The sequence below is a fragment of the Ranitomeya variabilis genome, chromosome 4 (assembly GCF_051348905.1).
Source record: "Ranitomeya variabilis isolate aRanVar5 chromosome 4, aRanVar5.hap1, whole genome shotgun sequence".
NCBI classification, from domain to species: Eukaryota; Metazoa; Chordata; class Amphibia; order Anura; family Dendrobatidae; genus Ranitomeya; species Ranitomeya variabilis.
In genome coordinates this window covers 508,268,135-508,286,408 of record NC_135235.1, presented here as the reverse complement: position 1 = coordinate 508,286,408, position 18,274 = coordinate 508,268,135, and positions in this window count along the sequence as shown.

Sequence of the window (18,274 nt, the reverse complement as noted above, 5' to 3'; positions counted from 1 at the left end):
TTGCAATACTGTCAAGTCATTGCTGTGATGTGGCTGGGATCTGACAGGTACCAAGCCTTCAACAATAAGCAGACAGTGTAAGGGTAAAATTGACAGAGATTTTTTAACTCTTTAATAGTGATGAGCGAGCACTAAAATGCTCTGCTCGGGTGCTTGTTGCTCGGGTCGAGCAAATTGGAATACTCGGGTACTCGACCCGAGCAACGAGCCCAATGTAACTCTATGAGAGAACGCAATCCCCCCCGGGGGTCCTTTTAAGGTCTAAAAATGTCTGAAAATGATGGAAACACTGCTCAAATGACACATGAACATCATGGGGATCGCCCCTGGGAGCATTCCTGACTCCTAGTTCACAGCTTTAAACAATTTTTTCCAAGATTCATGCCATTTTTCCCGGTGTCACAAAAAACACACTAAAACAAAACCAAAACGGATTTTGCTGGGAAATATGTTAAGGCACTTCTTGTGTTTCTCCCTTCTACTAGCCTCACTCTACCCAACATCGAAATTACCCTGGAGGGTTCGTTTATAACTTCCAAGCAGCATGCCTGCTGTCTTGGGGTCACATTCGACACCAAACTTTCTTTTACTCCCTATATCCGATCACTCACTCGCTCTTGTCACCTGCATCTTAGAAACATCTCCAGAATCCGACCTTTTCTCACTTTTGAAACTGCTAAGACTCTTACTGTCGCTCTTATTCATTCTCGTCTGGACTACTGCAACTCTCTTCTGATCAGTCTCCCTCTTACCAAACTTTCTCCTCTCCAATCCATCTTGAATGCAGCAGCCAGGGTCAAATTTCTGTCCATCCGCTTCACCGATGCCTCCATCTTGTGCCAGTCATTACACTGGCTACCCATTCGCTACAGGGTCCAGTATAAACTCATCTCTCTCACCCACAAAGCTCTCCACAGTTCTGCACCACCTTATATCTCCTCTCTCATCTCTGTCTATCGCCCTACACGTGCCCTCCGTTCTACAAATGACCTAAGGCTAACATCCCCCGTAATCCGAGCCTCGCCCCTCCGTCTCAAAGACTTCTCTCGTTCTGCGCCAGCTCTCTGGAATGCACTTCCCCAGACGATCAGTCTAATACCTAGCCCCGACTTATTCAAGCGCGCTTTAAAAATCCATCTCTTCAAACAAGCCTACCACATCAACTACTCAGTAAACTAACTTTGCCCTGTTCCCTCCTTCCAAATATTATTCTGAATCTGCACCCTACTATTCATCTGTCTCCACACCCTCCATGCACATAACTGGACTTGATACTTGACTCTTGCACTTAAACACACAGGCTGATGACCGGATCATGCAGCTTTATATGAAAATCCCTATTTACTATAATTGCCAGACCTGAAATAACAAGCACTTTTCACCTATTGTGTCCCCACCATTTCCTTGTAGACTGTAAGCTTGCGAGCAGGGACCTCGCTCCTAATGTCACTGTTTAAATTGTCTTAACTTGTATTGAATTTATTGTCTGTACATGTCCCTGCTTAATTGTAAAGTGCTGCGGAATGTGTTGGCGCTATGTAAATAAAAATGTATATTATTATTTATTATTAAGGCACATTCTTTGCGGGTTAATGACTTGCCTGTAAGGCCAAATAATTAACCCCAGACCAAAAATTTCCTCCCCCACTTGGGCTTAGTTCAGACGCAGCGTTTTTGAAGCGTTTTTCAACTTTAACATTGCTTTCAACCACTACAAATGCATTCACTGGGAAATGTCATTGTAACATTTAACAACCCTAGCTGGCCATGTGGTGTGTGACACATAAGTAGACCCATCTTGTTTCATTTATGAAGGAGGGACTCTTAAAGTCACAGAGCCTATTTTTACTAGTGCATCAGGAGGCATTAATCTTCTTAAAGGGCCATTATTAAACAGTAGGTCTCCTAAACTGTTGTAGCCTATGCTGTGAGTGGATGGGCTGCCAAGAATTACGACGCACCACAATACCCCTTTCATAAGATGTCCAGGGGGGCCTCCTGAAAAAATGTTGCAATGAATGCAAGGCCTGCCCTGCTACCAATTAATATGCACCCCATTATGCCTTGGAACCCACATACTGGATGGGCCCATGAAAATCCACTTTGCACACTTTGCAAAATTCATTTTGTGCTCCCATACTCCTTTGTTTTACACATTGGCAGCAAGGCCAGCCCTGCTGCATAGTCATATGCACCCAATTATGCCTTGGAACCCATGTACTGGATGGGGCCATTAAAATTCACTTCACAATATGCATTTTGTACGCCCGTATTCCTTTGTTTTACACATTGGCAGCAAGGCCAGGCCTGCTTCATAGTCATATGCACCCCATTACACCTTGGAACCCACATACTGGATGGGCCCATTAAAATCCACTTCACAATATGCATTTTGTATGCCTGTACTCCTTTGTTTTACACATTGGCAGCAAGGCCAGCCATGCTGCAAAGTCATATGCAACCCATTATGCCTTGGAACCCACATACTGGATGGACCCATGAAAATACACTTCACAATATGCATTTTGTACTCCCGTACTCCTTTGTTTTACACATTGGCAAGAAGGCCAGCTCTGCTGCATAGTCATATGCACCCTATTACACCTTTGAACCCACATACTGGATGAGCCCATAAAAATCCAATTGCATTTTTTTATGGTATGATGGTTCCCTCTTTGCAGAATTTTTTACAGGAGAATTTGGCAATTTTATTTGCCATGTTTTTTAACACAGAGGTTGAGATACGACTTTAACCCCTTAAAGGGACTCTGTCACCTGAATTTGGAGGGAACAATTTTCAGTCATATGGGCGGGGTTTTCTGGTGTTTGATTCACCCTTTCCTTACCCGCTGGCTGCATGCTGGCTGCAATATTGGATTGAAGTTCATTCTCTGTCCTCCATAGTACACGCCTGCGTAAGGCAAGATTGACTATCGCAGCTGACATCCGGCACTATGTGCCAGGAGCGGTCACAGACCGCCCTCGGCACATTAACCCCCGGCACACTGCGATCAAACATGATCACAGCGTTCCGGCGGTATAGGGAAGCATCGCACAGGGAGGGGGCTCCCTGCATGCTTCTCTGAGACCCTCGGAGCAACGTCTCTTACCTCCTCTCCCTGCAGTCCCCAGATCCAAAATGGCTGCGGGGCTGCATCCATGTCCTGCAGGGAGTGGCTTACCAAGTGCCTGCTCAGAGCAAGCGCTTGGTAAGCCTGCAGCCCTGTAAGTCAGATCGCTGATCTGACAGAGTGATGTGCAAACTGTCAGATCAGCGATCTGTGATGTCCCCCCCTGGGACAAAGTAAAAATGTAAAAAAAAAAATTCCTAAATAAAGGAAAAAAAAAAAATTATTCCCATAAATAAATTTCTTTATCTAAATAATAATAATAAAAACAATAAAAGTACACATATTTAGTATCGCCGCGTCCGTAATGACCCAACCTATAAAATTGTCCCACTATTTAACTCCTTCAGTGAACACCGTAGGAAAAAAAAAAAACGAGGCAAAAAACAACGCTTTATTATCATACCACCGAACAAAAGTTCTTACGCGATCAAAAAGACGGATATAAATAACCATGGTACCACTGAAAACGTCATCTTATCCTGCAAAAAACGAGCTGCCATACAGCGTCATCAAAGAAAAAATAAAAAAGTTATAGTCCTCACAATAAAGCGATGCCAAAATAATAATTTTTTCTATAAAATAGTTTTTATCGTATAAAAGCGCCAAAACATAAAAAAATGATATAAATGAGGTATTGCTGTATTCGTACTGACCCAAACAATAAAAATGCTTTATCAATTTTACCAAACTTGGAACGGTATAAACGCCCCCCACCCAAAAGAAATTCATGAATAGCTGGTTTTTGGTCATTCTGCCTCACAAAAATCGGAATAAAAAGCGATCAAAAAGGGTCACGTGTCCGAAAATGTTACCAATAAAAACGTCAAAAAAACAATAAAAACGTCAGCAAAAAACAAGACCTCACATGACTCTGTGGACCAAAATATGGAAAAATTATAGGTCTCAAAATGTGGAGACGCAAAAACTTTTTTGCCATAAAAAGCATCTTTTAGTGTGTGACAGCTGCCAATCATAAAAATCCGCTATAAAAAAAATGCTATAAAAGTAAATCAAACCCCCCTTCATCACCCCCTTAGTTAGGGAAAATAATAAAATTAAAAAAATGTATTTATTTCCATTTTCCCATTAGGGTTAGAGCTAGGGTTAGGGCTAGGGTTAGGGTTATGGTTAGGGCTAGGGTTACGGTTAGGGTTAGGGCTAGGGTTAGGGCTAGGGTTAGGGTTGGGGCTAGGGTTGGAGCCAAAGTTAGGGTTAGGTTTGGGGCTAAAGTTAGGGTTGGGGCTAAAGTAACGGTTAGGGTTTGGATTACATTTACGGTTGGGATTAGGGTTGGGATTAGAGTTAGGGGTGTGTCAGGGTTAGGGGTGTGGTTAGGGTTACCGTTGGGATTAGGGTTAGGGGTGTGTTTGGATTAGGGTTTCAGTTAGAATTGGGGAGTTTCCACTGTTTAGGCACATCAGGGGCTCTCCAAACGCAACATGGCGTCCGATCTCAAATTCCAGCCAATTCTGCATTGAAAAAGTAAAACAGTGCTCCTTCCCTTCCCGAGCTTTCCCATGCGCCCAAACAGGGGTTTACCCCAACATATGGGGCATCAGCGTACTCGGGACAAATTGGACAACAACTTTTGGGGTCCAAGTTCTCTTGTTACCCTTGGGAAAATATAAATTTTGGGGGCTAAAAATCATTTTTGTGGGAAAAAAAAGGATTTTTTATTTTCACGACTCTGCGTTGTAAACTGTAGTGAAACACTTGGGGGTTCAAAGTTCTCACAACACATCTAGATAAGTTCCTTGGGAGGTCTAGTTTCCAATATGGCATCACTTTGGGGGGTTTCTACTGTTTGGGTACATCAGGGGCTCTGCAAATGCAACGTGACGCCTGCAGACCAATCCATCTAATTCTGCATTCCAAATGATGCTCCTTCCCTTCCGAGCTCTGCCGTGCGCCTAAACAGTGGTTCCTTCCCACATATGGGGTATTAGCATACTCAGGACAAATTGGACAACAACTTTTGGGGTCCAATTTCTCCTGTTACCCTTGGGAAAATACAAAACTGGGGGCAAAAAATTAATTTTTGTTGAAAAAAATTTTTTTTTTTTATTTTCACGGCTCTGCATTATAAACTGTAGTGAAACACTTGGGGGTTCAAAGTTCTCACAACACATCTAGATAAGTTCCTTGGGAGGTCTAGTTTCCAATATGGGGTCACTTGTGGGGGTTTCTACTGTTTGGGTACATCAGGGGCTCTGGAATTGCAACGTGACGCCTGCAGACCAATCCATCTAAGTCTGCATTCCAAATGGCGCTCCTTCCCTCCTGAGCTCTGCCATGCGCCCAAACAGTGGTTCCTTCCCACATATGGGGTATTAGCATACTCAGGACAAATTGGACAACAACTTCTGGGGTACAATTTATCCTGTTACCCTTGTGAAAATACAAAACTGGGGGCTAAAAAATCATTTTTGTGAAAAAAAAAGAATTTTTATTTTCACGGCTCTGCGTTATAAACTGTAGTGAAACACTTGGGGGTTCAAAGCTCTCAAAACACATCTAGATAAGTTCCTTAGGGGGTCTGCTTTCCAAAATGGTGTCACTTGTGGGGGGTTTTAATGTTTAGGCACATCAGGGGCTCTCCAAACGCGACATGGTGTCCCATCTCAATTCCAGTTAATTTTGCATTGAAAAGTCAAACGGCGCTCCTTCCCTTTTGAGCTCTGCCATGCGCCCAAACAGTAGCTTACCCCCACATATTGGGTATCAGCGTACTCAGGGCAAATTGCACAAAAACTTTTGGGGTCCAATTGCTTCTCTTACTCTTGGGAAAATAAAAAATTGGGGACGAAAAATTAATTTTTGTGAAAAAATATGATTTTTTATTTTTACGGCTCTGTATTATAAACTTCTGTGAAGCACTTGTTGGGTAAAAGTGCTCACCACACATCTAGATAAGTTCCTTAAGGGGTCTACTTTCCAAAATGGTGTCACTTGTGGGGGTTTTTAATGCTTAGGCACATCACGGGCTCTACAAACGTGACATGGTGTCCCATCTCAATTCCAGTCAATTTTGCATTGAAAAGTCAAACGGTGCTCCTTCCCTTCCGAGCTCTGCCATGCGCCCAAACAGTCGTTTACCCCCACATATCGGGTATCAGCGTACTCAGGACAAATTGCACAACAACTTTTGGGGTCCAATTGCTTCTCTTACCCTTGGGAAAATAAAAAATTTGGGGTGAAAAAATCATTTTTGTGAAAAAATAAGATTTTTTTATTTTTACGGCTCTGCATTATAAACATCTGTGAAGCACTTGTTGGGTCAAAGTGCTCACCACTAGTGTTGAGCGATACCGTCCGATACTTGAAAGTATCGGTATCGGAAAGTATCGGCCGATACCGGCAAAGTATCGGATCCAATCCGATACCGATACCCGATACCAATACAAGTCAATGGGACTTGTTATGACCCCAATGGCGAGGGTCTCAGAGGTACGTGGAAGTCTGCAGAATACAAAAATCCAGCTCATAGGGCAGTGGTAACTGGGTTGACCATATATCTACTCCTAACGCCAACACTAGAAGTAGCCGGGGATCATTCCTACGTTGATTCTAGATGACACGCTCCAGCCGGAGAATCTAGCTACCCCTAGTAGAGGAAAACAAAAGACCTTTCTTGCCTCCAGAGAAGGGGACCCCAAAGCTGGATAGAAGCCCCCCACAAATAATAACGGTGAGGTAAGAGGAAATGACAAACACAGAAATGAACCAGGTTTAGCACAGAGAGGCCCGCTTACTGATAGCAGAATAAAGAAAGGTAACTTATATGGTCAACAAAAACCCTATCAAAATCCACACTGGAAATTCAAGAACCCCCGAACCGTCTAACGGTCCGGGGGGAGAACACCAGCCCCCTAGAGCTTCCAGCAAAGGTCAGGATATAGATTTGGAACAAGCTGGACAAAAATACAAAACCAAAACAAATAGCAAAAAGCAAAAGGCAGACTTAGCTGATATAACTGGAACCAGGATCAGTAGACAAGAGCACAGCAGACTAGCTCTGATAACTACGTTGCCAGGCATTGAACTGAAGGTCTAGGGAGCTTATATAGCAACACCCCTAACTAACGACCCAGGTGCGGATAAAAGGAATGACAGAAAAACCAGAGTCAAAAAACTAGTAACCACTAGAGGGAGCAAAAAGCAAATTCACAACAGTACCCCCCCCTTAGTGAGGGGTCACCGAACCCTCACCACGACCACCAGGGCGATCAGGATGAGCGGCATGAAAGGCACGAACTAAATCGGCCGCATGAACATCAGAGGCGACCACCCAGGAATTATCCTCCTGACCATAGCCCTTCCACTTGACCAGGTACTGAAGCCTCCGCCTGGAGAGGCGAGAATCCAAGATCTTCTCCACCACATACTCCAACTCGCCCTCAACCAACACCGGAGCAGGAGGCTCAGCAGAAGGAACTACAGGCACAATGTACCGCCGCAACAAGGACCTATGAAATACATTGTGAATAGCAAACGACACAGGAAGATCCAGACGAAAAGATACAGGATTAAGGATTTCCAATATCTTGTAAGGCCCAATAAAACGAGGTTTAAATTTGGGAGAGGAGACCTTCATAGGAACAAAGCGGGAAGAAAGCCATACCAAATCCCCAACGCGTAGTCGGGGACCCACACCGCGGCGGCGGTTGGCAAAGCGCTGAGCCCTCTCCTGTGACAACTTCAAGTTGTCCACCACATGATTCCAGATCCGCTGCAACCTATCTACCACAGAATCCACCCCAGGACAGTCAGAAGGCTCCACATGACCCGAAGAAAAGCAAGGATGGAAACCAGAGTTGCAGAAAAAAGGCGAAACCAAGGTGGCGGAACTAGCCCGATTATTAAGGGCAAACTCAGCCAACGGCAAGAATGTCACCCAATCGTCCTGATCAGCAGAGACAAAACACCTCAAATAAGCCTCCAAAGTCTGATTGGTTCGCTCCGTCTGTCCATTAGTCTGAGGATGGAAAGCAGACGAAAACGACAAATCAATGCCCATCCTACTACAAAAGGATCGCCAGAACCTAGAAACGAACTGGGATCCTCTGTCTGACACAATATTCTCAGGGATGCCGTGCAAACGAACCACGTTCTGGAAAAACACAGGAACCAGATCGGAAGAGGAAGGCAGCTTAGGCAAAGGAACCAAATGGACCATCTTGGAGAAGCGATCACATATCACCCAGATAACGGACATGCCCTGAGATAGCGGAAGATCAGAAATGAAATCCATGGAGATATGTGTCCAAGGTCTCTTCGGGACAGGCAAGGTCAAGAGCAAACCGCTGGCACGAGAACAGCAAGGCTTAGCTCGAGCACAAGTCCCACAGGACTGCACAAATGACCGCACATCCTTTGACAAGGAAGGCCACCAAAAGGACCTGGCCACCAGATCTCTGGTGCCAAAAATTCCCGGGTGACCTGCCAACACCGAGGAATGAACCTCGGAAATGACTCTGCTGGTCCATTTATCCGGGACAAACAGTCTGTCAGGTGGACAAGACTCAGGCCTATCAGCCTGAAATCTCTGCAACACACGTCGCAGATCCGGAGAAATAGCTGACAAGATAACTCCATCTTTAAGAATACCAACAGGATCAGCGACTCCAGGAGCATCAGGCACAAAGCTCCTAGAAAGAGCATCGGCCTTCACATTCTTTGAACCTGGTAAATACGAGACAACAAAATCAAAGCGGGAGAAAAACAATGACCAGCGGGCCTGTCTCGGATTAAGGCGTTTAGCAGACTCGAGATACATCAGATTTTTGTGATCAGTAAAGACCACCACACGATGCTTAGCACCCTCGAGCCAATGACGCCACTCCTCAAATGCCCATTTCATGGCCAACAACTCCCGATTGCCCACATCATAATTTCGCTCGGCAGGCGAAAACTTCCTGGAGAAAAAGGCACAAGGTTTCATAACAGAGCAACCAGGGCCTCTCTGCGACAAAACGGCCCCTGCTCCAATCTCTGAAGCATCCACCTCAACCTGAAAGGGAAGTGAGACATCGGGCTGGCACAAAACAGGCGCCGAAGTAAACCGGCGCTTCAACTCCTGGAAAGCCTCCACGGCAGCAGGAGCCCAGTTAGCTACATCGGAGCCCTTCTTGGTCATATCCGTCAACGGTTTCACAATGCTAGAAAAATTAGCGATAAAACGACGGTAGAAGTTAGCGAAACCCAAGAACTTCTGAAGACTCTTAACCGACGAGGGCTGAGTCCAATCAAGAATAGCTCGGACCTTGACTGGGTCCATCTCCACAGCAGAAGGGGAAAAAATGAACCCCAAAAAGGGAACCTTCTGTACACCAAAGAGACACTTTGAGCCCTTGACAAACAAAGAATTTTCACGCAAAATTTTAAAGACCAACCTGACCTGCTCCACATGCGAATCCCAATCATCAGAAAAAACCAAAATATCATCCAGATAAACAATCAAAAATTTATCCAGATACTTCCGGAAAATGTCATGCATAAAGGACTGAAAAACTGAAGGCGCATTGGAGAGCCCAAAAGGCATCACCAAGTACTCAAAATGACCTTCGGGCGTATTGAATGCGGTTTTCCATTCATCACCTTGCTTAATGCGCACAAGGTTGTACGCACCACGAAGGTCTATCTTGGTGAACCACTTGGCACCTTTAATCCGGGCAAACAAGTCAGACAACAGCGGTAAAGGATACTGAAATTTGACAGTGATCTTATTTAAAAGCCGATAATCAATACAAGGTCTCAAAGATCCGTCCTTTTTTGCCACAAAAAAGAATCCCGCACCAAGGGGGGAAGAAGACGGACGAATATGTCCTTTCTCCAGAGACTCCCTGATATATGAACGCATAGCGGTATGTTCAGGTACCGACAGATTAAACAGTCTTCCCTTAGGAAACTTACTGCCTGGGATCAAATCTATAGCACAGTCACAGTCCCTATGAGGAGGCAGTGCACTGGACTCAGACTCACTGAAGACATCCTGATAATCAGACAAATACTCCGGAACTTCCGAAGGCGTAGAAGAAGCAATAGACACAGGCAGGGAATCCCCATGAATACCACGACAGCCCCAACTTGAGACTGACATAGCCTTCCAGTCCAGGACTGGATTATGGGTCTGTAACCATGGCAGCCCTAAAACAACCAAATCATGCATTTTATGTAAAACCAGGAAACGTATCACCTCGCGGTGTTCAGGAGTCATGCACATGATAACCTGTGTCCAATACTGCGGTTTATTTGCTGCCAATGGCGTAGCATCAATACCCCTAAGAGGAATAGGATTTTCTAATGGTTCAAGAGTAAAACCACAGTGCTTAGCAAATGACAGATCCATAAGACTCAGGGCAGCACCTGAATCTACAAACGCCATGACAGGATAAGACGACAGTGAGCAAATCAAAGTTACAGACAGAATAAATTTAGGTTGCAAATTACCAACGGTGACAGGACTAACAACCTTAGCTATACGTTTAGAGCATGCTGAGATAACATGTGTAGAATCACCACAGTAGTAGCACAAGCCATTCCGGCGTCTATGAATTTTCCGCTCATTTCTAGTCAGGATTCTATCACATTGCATTAAATCAGGTGTCTGTTCAGACAACACCATGAGGGAATTTGCGGTTTTTCTATCACATTGCACCGAATTAGGTGTCTGTTCAGACAACACCATGAGGGAATTTGCGGTTTTGCGCTCCCGCAACCGCCGGTCAATTTGAATAGCCAGTGCCATAGTATCATTGAGACCTGTGGGAATGGGAAAACCCACCATAACATTCTTAATGGCTTCAGATAGGCCATTTCTAAAATTAGCGGCCAGTGCACACTCGTTCCAATGTGTCAGCACGGACCATTTCCGAAATTTTTGGCAATACACTTCAGCCTCGTCCTGCCCCTGAGACATAGCCAGCAAGGCCTTTTCTGCCTGAATCTCAAGATTGGGTTCCTCATAAAGTAAACCGAGCGCCAGAAAAAACGCATCAATATCAGCCAATGCCGGATCTCCTGGCGCCAGCGAAAAAGCCCAATCCTGAGGGTCGCCCCGTAAGAACGAAATAACTATTTTTACTTGCTGAGCAGAGTCTCCAGATGAACAGGGTCTCAGGGACAAAAACAATTTACAATTATTCACAAAATTCCTGAACTTAAACCTGTCTCCGGAAAACAGTTCAGGAATCGGTATTTTAGGTTCTGACCTAGGATTTCTGATAACATAGTCTTGTATGCCCTGCACACGAGTAGCCAGCTGGTCCACACTTGTAATCAAGGTCTGGACATTCATGTCTGCAGCAAGCATAGCCACTCTGAGGTAAAGGGGAAGAAGAAAGAAAAAAAAAAAAACTCAGAATCTTCTTTCTTATAATCCCTCTTCTGCAACGCATTAAACATTTAATACTGGCCTGGCAAACTGTTATGACCCCAATGGCGAGGGTCTCAGAGGTACGTGGAAGTCTGCAGAATACAAAAATCCAGCTCATAGGGCAGTGGTAACTGGGTTGACCATATATCTACTCCTAACGCCAACACTAGAAGTAGCCGGGGATCATTCCTACGTTGATTCTAGATGACACGCTCCAGCCGGAGAATCTAGCTACCCCTAGTAGAGGAAAACAAAAGACCTTTCTTGCCTCCAGAGAAGGGGACCCCAAAGCTGGATAGAAGCCCCCCACAAATAATAACGGTGAGGTAAGAGGAAATGACAAACACAGAAATGAACCAGGTTTAGCACAGAGAGGCCCGCTTACTGATAGCAGAATAAAGAAAGGTAACTTATATGGTCAACAAAAACCCTATCAAAATCCACACTGGAAATTCAAGAACCCCCGAACCGTCTAACGGTCCGGGGGGAGAACACCAGCCCCCTAGAGCTTCCAGCAAAGGTCAGGATATAGATTTGGAACAAGCTGGACAAAAATACAAAACCAAAACAAATAGCAAAAAGCAAAAGGCAGACTTAGCTGATATAACTGGAACCAGGATCAGTAGACAAGAGCACAGCAGACTAGCTCTGATAACTACGTTGCCAGGCATTGAACTGAAGGTCTAGGGAGCTTATATAGCAACACCCCTAACTAACGACCCAGGTGCGGATAAAAGGAATGACAGAAAAACCAGAGTCAAAAAACTAGTAACCACTAGAGGGAGCAAAAAGCAAATTCACAACAGGGACTCAGGTATCGGACGGTATTCCTGATGGTTCCCAGGGTCTGAAGGAGAGGAAACTCTCCTTCAGGCCCTGGGAACCATATTAATGTGTAAAAGAAAGAATTAAAATAAAAAATATTGCTATACTCACCTGTCCGACGCAGCCGGGACCTCAGCGAGGGAACCGGCAGCGTTGTTTGTTTAAAATTTGCGCTTTTACTTGGTTACGTGAGGTCCCGGCTTGTGATTGGTCAGGGCGGCCATGTTGCCGGGACGCGGACCAATCACAGCAAGCCGTGACGAAATTACGTCACGGCTTGCTGTGATTGGTCCGAGTCCCGGCAACATGGCCGCCATTAACCAATCACAAGCCGTGACGTCACGGGAGGCTGGACATGCGCGTATTTTGAAAAGCGCGCGTGTCCAGCCTCCAGTGACGTCCCGGCTTATGATTGGTCACGGCGCCATGTTGCCGGGACGCGGACCAATCACAGCAAGCCGTGACGAAATTACGTCACGGCTTGCTGTGATTGGTCCGCGTCCCGGCAACATGGCCGCCATTAACCAATCACAAGCCGTGACGTCACGGGAGGCTGGACACGCGCGCTTTTCAAAATACGCGCATGTCCAGCCTCCCGTGACGTCCCGGCTTGTGATTGGTTAATGGCGGCCATGTTGCCGGGACGTCACTGGAGGCTGGACACGCGCGCTTTTCAAAATACGCGCATGTCCAGCCTCCCGTGACGTCACGGCTTGTGATTGGTTAATGGCGGCCATGTTGCCGGGACGTCACTGGAGGCTGGACACGCGCGCTTTTCAAAATACGCGCATGTCCAGCCTCCCGTGACGTCCCGGCTTGTGATTGGTTAATGGCGGCCATGTTGCCGGGACGTCACTGGAGGCTGGACACGCGCGCTTTTCAAAATACGCGCATGTCCAGCCTCCCGTGATGTCACGGCTTGTGATTGGTTAATGGCGGCCATGTTGCCGGGACGTCACTGGAGGCTGGACACGCGCGCTTTTCAAAATACGCGCATGTCCAGCCTCCCGTGACGTCACGGCTTGTGATTGGTTAATGGCGGCCATGTTGCCGGGACGCGGACCAATCACAGCAAGCCGTGACGTAATTTCGTCACGGCTTGCTGTGATTGGTCCGCGTCCCGGCAACATGGCCGCCCTGACCAATCACAAGCCGGGACTTCACGTAACCAAGTAAAAGCGCGAAATTTAAACAAACAACGCTGCCGGTTCCCTCGCTGAGGTCCCGGCTGCGTCGGACAGGTGAGTATAGCGATATTTTTTATTTTAATTCTCTTTTTTACACATTATTACATTAATGTTGTTGCGATACCCGATACCCGATATCACAAAAATATCGGATCTCGGTATCGGAAATTCCGATACAGCAAGTATCGGCCGATACCCGATACTTGCAGTATCGGAATGCTCAACACTACTCACCACACATCTAGATAAGTTCCTTAAGGGGTCTACTTTCCAAAATGGTGTCACTTGTGGGGGGTTTCAATGTTTAGGCACATCAGGGGCTCTCCAAATGCAACATGGTGTCCCATCTCAATTCCAGTCAAGAATTCCAGTTTTGCATTGAAAAGTCAAATGGCGCTCCTTCCTTTCCAAGCTCTGCCATGTGCCCAAACAGTGGTTTACCCCCACATATGGGGTAATCAGGACAAATTGTACAACAGCTTTCGGGGTCCATTTTCTCCTGTTACCCTTGGTAAAATAAAACAATTTGGAGCTGAAAAAAATTTTGTGTGAAAAAAAGTTAAATGTTAATTTTTATTTAAATATTCCAAAAATTCCTGTGAAACACCTGAAGGGTTAATAAACTTCTTGAATGTGGTTTTGAGCACCTTGAGGGGTGCAGTTTTTAGAATGGTGTCACACTTGGGTATTTTCTATCATATAGACCCCTCAAAATGGCTTCAAATGAGATGTGGTCCCTAAAAAAAATGGTGTTGTAAAAATGAGAAATTGCTGGTCAAATTTTAACCCTTATAACTCCCTAACAAAAAAAAATTTTGGTTCCAAAATTGTGCTGATGTAAAGTAGACATGTGGAAAATGTTACCTATTAAGTATTTTGTGTGACATATCTCTGTGATTTAAGGGCATAAAAATTCAAAGTTGGAAAATTGCGAAATTTTCTAAATTTTTGCCAAATTTCCGTTTTTTTCACAAATAAACACAAGATATATCAAAGAAATTTTACCACTGTCATGAGGTACAATATGTCACGAGAAAATATTGTCAGAATTGCCAAGATCTGTTGAAGCTTTCAAGAGTTATAACCTCATAAACGGACAGTGGTCAGAATTGTAAAAATTGGCCCGGTCATTAACGTGCAAACCACCCTTGGGAGTAAAGGGGTTAAAGAAGGCTAATACTTGCAATACAACACAATTTTATTGCAAAGTACAAAATTCAAGGAATAGTATGATTGAATAGTATGAGTGCGTATACTTTAGTATATGTTAACATACAAAGGTTAATTCAAATAAGGATTAAATACATATAATTATTACGTATATTACGTATATATAAAGATTATCTACATACAGCATACTTACATCATCACCAAGAGGCTTTTAAACATCATCCATCTGGAATATCAGAGAAGCAACACCAATACAGAGAACCCCTGGGAGATTCACTACACTGCATACGCGTCCCCAATTATGCAGGTATGAGCACGCTGTACATGTACAGGTACCCCAGCTTTGGCATCTGTCTTCGTCATGTTTCTCTGGTCTTATATAGTGATTTACAATATGTAGTAACTCTAGTTTCAACCAGCCCTTCAAGTGGCCAGCTTTCAAGGTTGTATGAAACTGAGATATCATGGAGTCATCAGACGAGGGGCCATAAACCGCTAGCATATAAAAGCCACAAGGATTTAGATCAAACCACCACAGGCAGAATTTCAGTAAACCTTAATGTTTTACAATGATAAACAACAAACATATAGAGGCTTAGAACTCTTTGTGAAGTGAATAAACAAACATTTCTAAAGATTGTGTCCCTATGAGCATTGTCTGTCACATCTGTAAATGTTTTACAAGAAATGCAGCTATGTAATGTCTGAATGCATTCGGTATACAGTATTTTAATCTGGATTCCAAATCGCCATTTGTATATTCGCCATTTGTACATTTGATGCAGACAAATTTATGGCTCTAGAGGAGAGAAACTAATATAGTGGACAAAGAAATATTTGTAATGAACTACTGAGCCAAACTAACAACATTGCTTTATCAAATTTATATGTATTGTTTCCAATGTGAGCAACCAGGCAACACAAAAAGGAGCTTTTCAAGTGAGCTCTTTAAGGTACAAATATGTTATGAAGTCTTTGCCAACAAGGATGTGGTTTCACCAATGGGGGATACCTTTTTTAAAAATATACTATTGCCATCACAGCACCCCTTGCCCAAAATTCTGTGGCCTATAACAGTACAAAACACATTCTCCCAGGTCATGTAGTCGGAGATAAGGAAGAGACATTGTAGGAAACAGAGTTAACAAGTAGCCTAATGTAGGGGTGTGGGTATCTGTGACTTGTAATGGAGTGCATGAGATGACAAACAATTCCCCAATAGGGGTTCTTTTTCCTAATAAACTAGTGCCATCACAGCCCCCTTGCCCAAAATTCACCTGCCTATAACAGTACAGAGCACGTTCACCCTGGTCATCTAGTGGCAGGTAAAGAAGAGACATTGCAGGACATAGAGTTAAGAAGTAGGCCCAATGTAGGGGTGTGGGTCTCTGAATCTTGTAATGGAGTGAATGGCCTGACAAGCATTTGCTCATGGGGGGGTTAATTTAAAAAAAATATTTCATGTGGATCATAGACACCCTTGTCAAAAACATTGACTGTAGCAGCACGGAACACGAGAACCCTGGTGATCTAATGGTGGAGAATGAGGAGACATTGCCTCATTAAAACCTAGGCCCAATGTAAAGGATTGTTTCTCCTACACTTGTAATGCCCATACACTAAGTGTATAACCTAACAAACATTTCCCCAAGGGGGATACATTTATTAAAAACGTACTATGGGCATCATAAACACCTTTGCCAAACATTTGACTATCTGTAGCAGCATGGAACACATGAACCCTGGTCATCTAGTGGTCGAAAATGATGTGAGGTGGAGGAAGGCCTCATTTAAACCTTTTCCCAATTTAAAGGAGCGAGTCTCCTACACTTGTAATTCCCCTACACTAAGTGCATGGGCTGTCATACATTTCCCCATGGGGGGGTTAATTTTTTTTTTAAAATGTGTTAACGGGCAACATAAACACCTTGCAAAACTGTAAAGTGGTTTCCTACACAGTTGCTGCTGGGAAGGTGCAGGTTTTAACTAAAAATATGGCAGATGAATCGTTGGATGAAGGGATCAGGAAAAGGGGCATGTTGATGACAGGAATGGGAACGTACATGATTAATAACAGCGGTGGCTATGGGAGGTATGAGATCCAGGATACAGCCTACAATGTTTAGTCGTTTAGCCACCACCAATTACCAGAATGTGTTTCATGTCCATCAGAAGATCTGTGTAACAGATGCGCGTGTCAGACTTGGCGTAAAAAATGCCTGTCAAAAATATGTTGCCAAAGACACACGTGTCTGTCTAAAGGGTAAAGTGCAACATGTTCGAGAGATGCTGAATTAGAGAAAGCAGATCAGTGTTGTAGGAAAACCAAACAAAATGGTGGATGCTTGTGAAAAACTAAGTATAAAGAGCAGTGCACCATCCGTAACTATAAACACACCCATGGCACAAGCTTCTTCATCTTCACCCATATACTGTATATTACCAATAATATCCAAATGTCACAGTCAACAATTATTTCTTGTAGTGTAACGAACACTGTTAAAGGAATGCCACTAAATGTAGATAACCATGACCCTGGGAATCACCAGATTATCTCTTTACAAGATATGGACGATGATGGTATTGATGACCACTTTGAAATTTAACACATCCACACCAAGAAGATGAAGATCACAGCTGCAAAAAATGTGCATACACATCTTTCATGTCTATTTAGCCTGAGATGGTTGGAAGATGATGTATTCTGTTTTGTCCATGTCCACTTTTTGAAAGCGAGCAGAAAAGAAGGATGAATTAGCGGGAAGACTTGTGATTTTGGTCAGTAAGGAGGTGATATCAGGTACAGATAGGTAGATCTGCGTGTCATCGTCGTACTGATGATATTGCAAACCGTGCCATTACATCAGCTGTCCCAGGTCGAAGGTGTAGTTGGAGAAGAGTAGGCATCCTAGAACTGAGCCTTGGGGAACACAGAAAAACCGTGGTCGAGGTGAGGATGTGGTGTTGGAGAGGGAGACACTGAATGTCCCCGTAACAGCCTGGTTGTTTTTTAAAGACGGTGCCGATAACCTCAAAAAGGCCATTTGCGCCACCAGTCATGCCTGCATCAGCAGGCATAGCAAAACTCCCATCCTAACCACCACAAGCATGATCAGGCACATGGCAGGAAAGCACCCGACTTTGTGGGTTGAAAACAAGGCTCCATGAACAATATGTGCAGGTGATGCCACTGCTTCTTCCGATGTTGTGCATGCAAGCCAATCCCATGTCCATGCTACATGCAAACATGCCTCATGCCCTGCATCTGCAGTTGCACACAAACTCAACTAGCACCATCAACAAGCATGTCCACGTCCTTGTCCCAGCGCACCGTTCAGTTGTCCATACCCCAGTCCTTTGAACGCAAGCGGAAATACGCAGCCAACGCCACAGTGCTAAATTCACACATTTCTCGTCTGCTTGCACTGGAAATGTTGCATTTTAGGCCCATTTGAGACCTAAGCTTTCAGCAACCTGATGACGGTGACCATCACAAGGTACTCGTTACCCAGCCACCACAATTTTGCCTGGTCTGCCGTCACGACATTACACAAGCAAGGACATGTCCCACAACATTACCTGGGCCC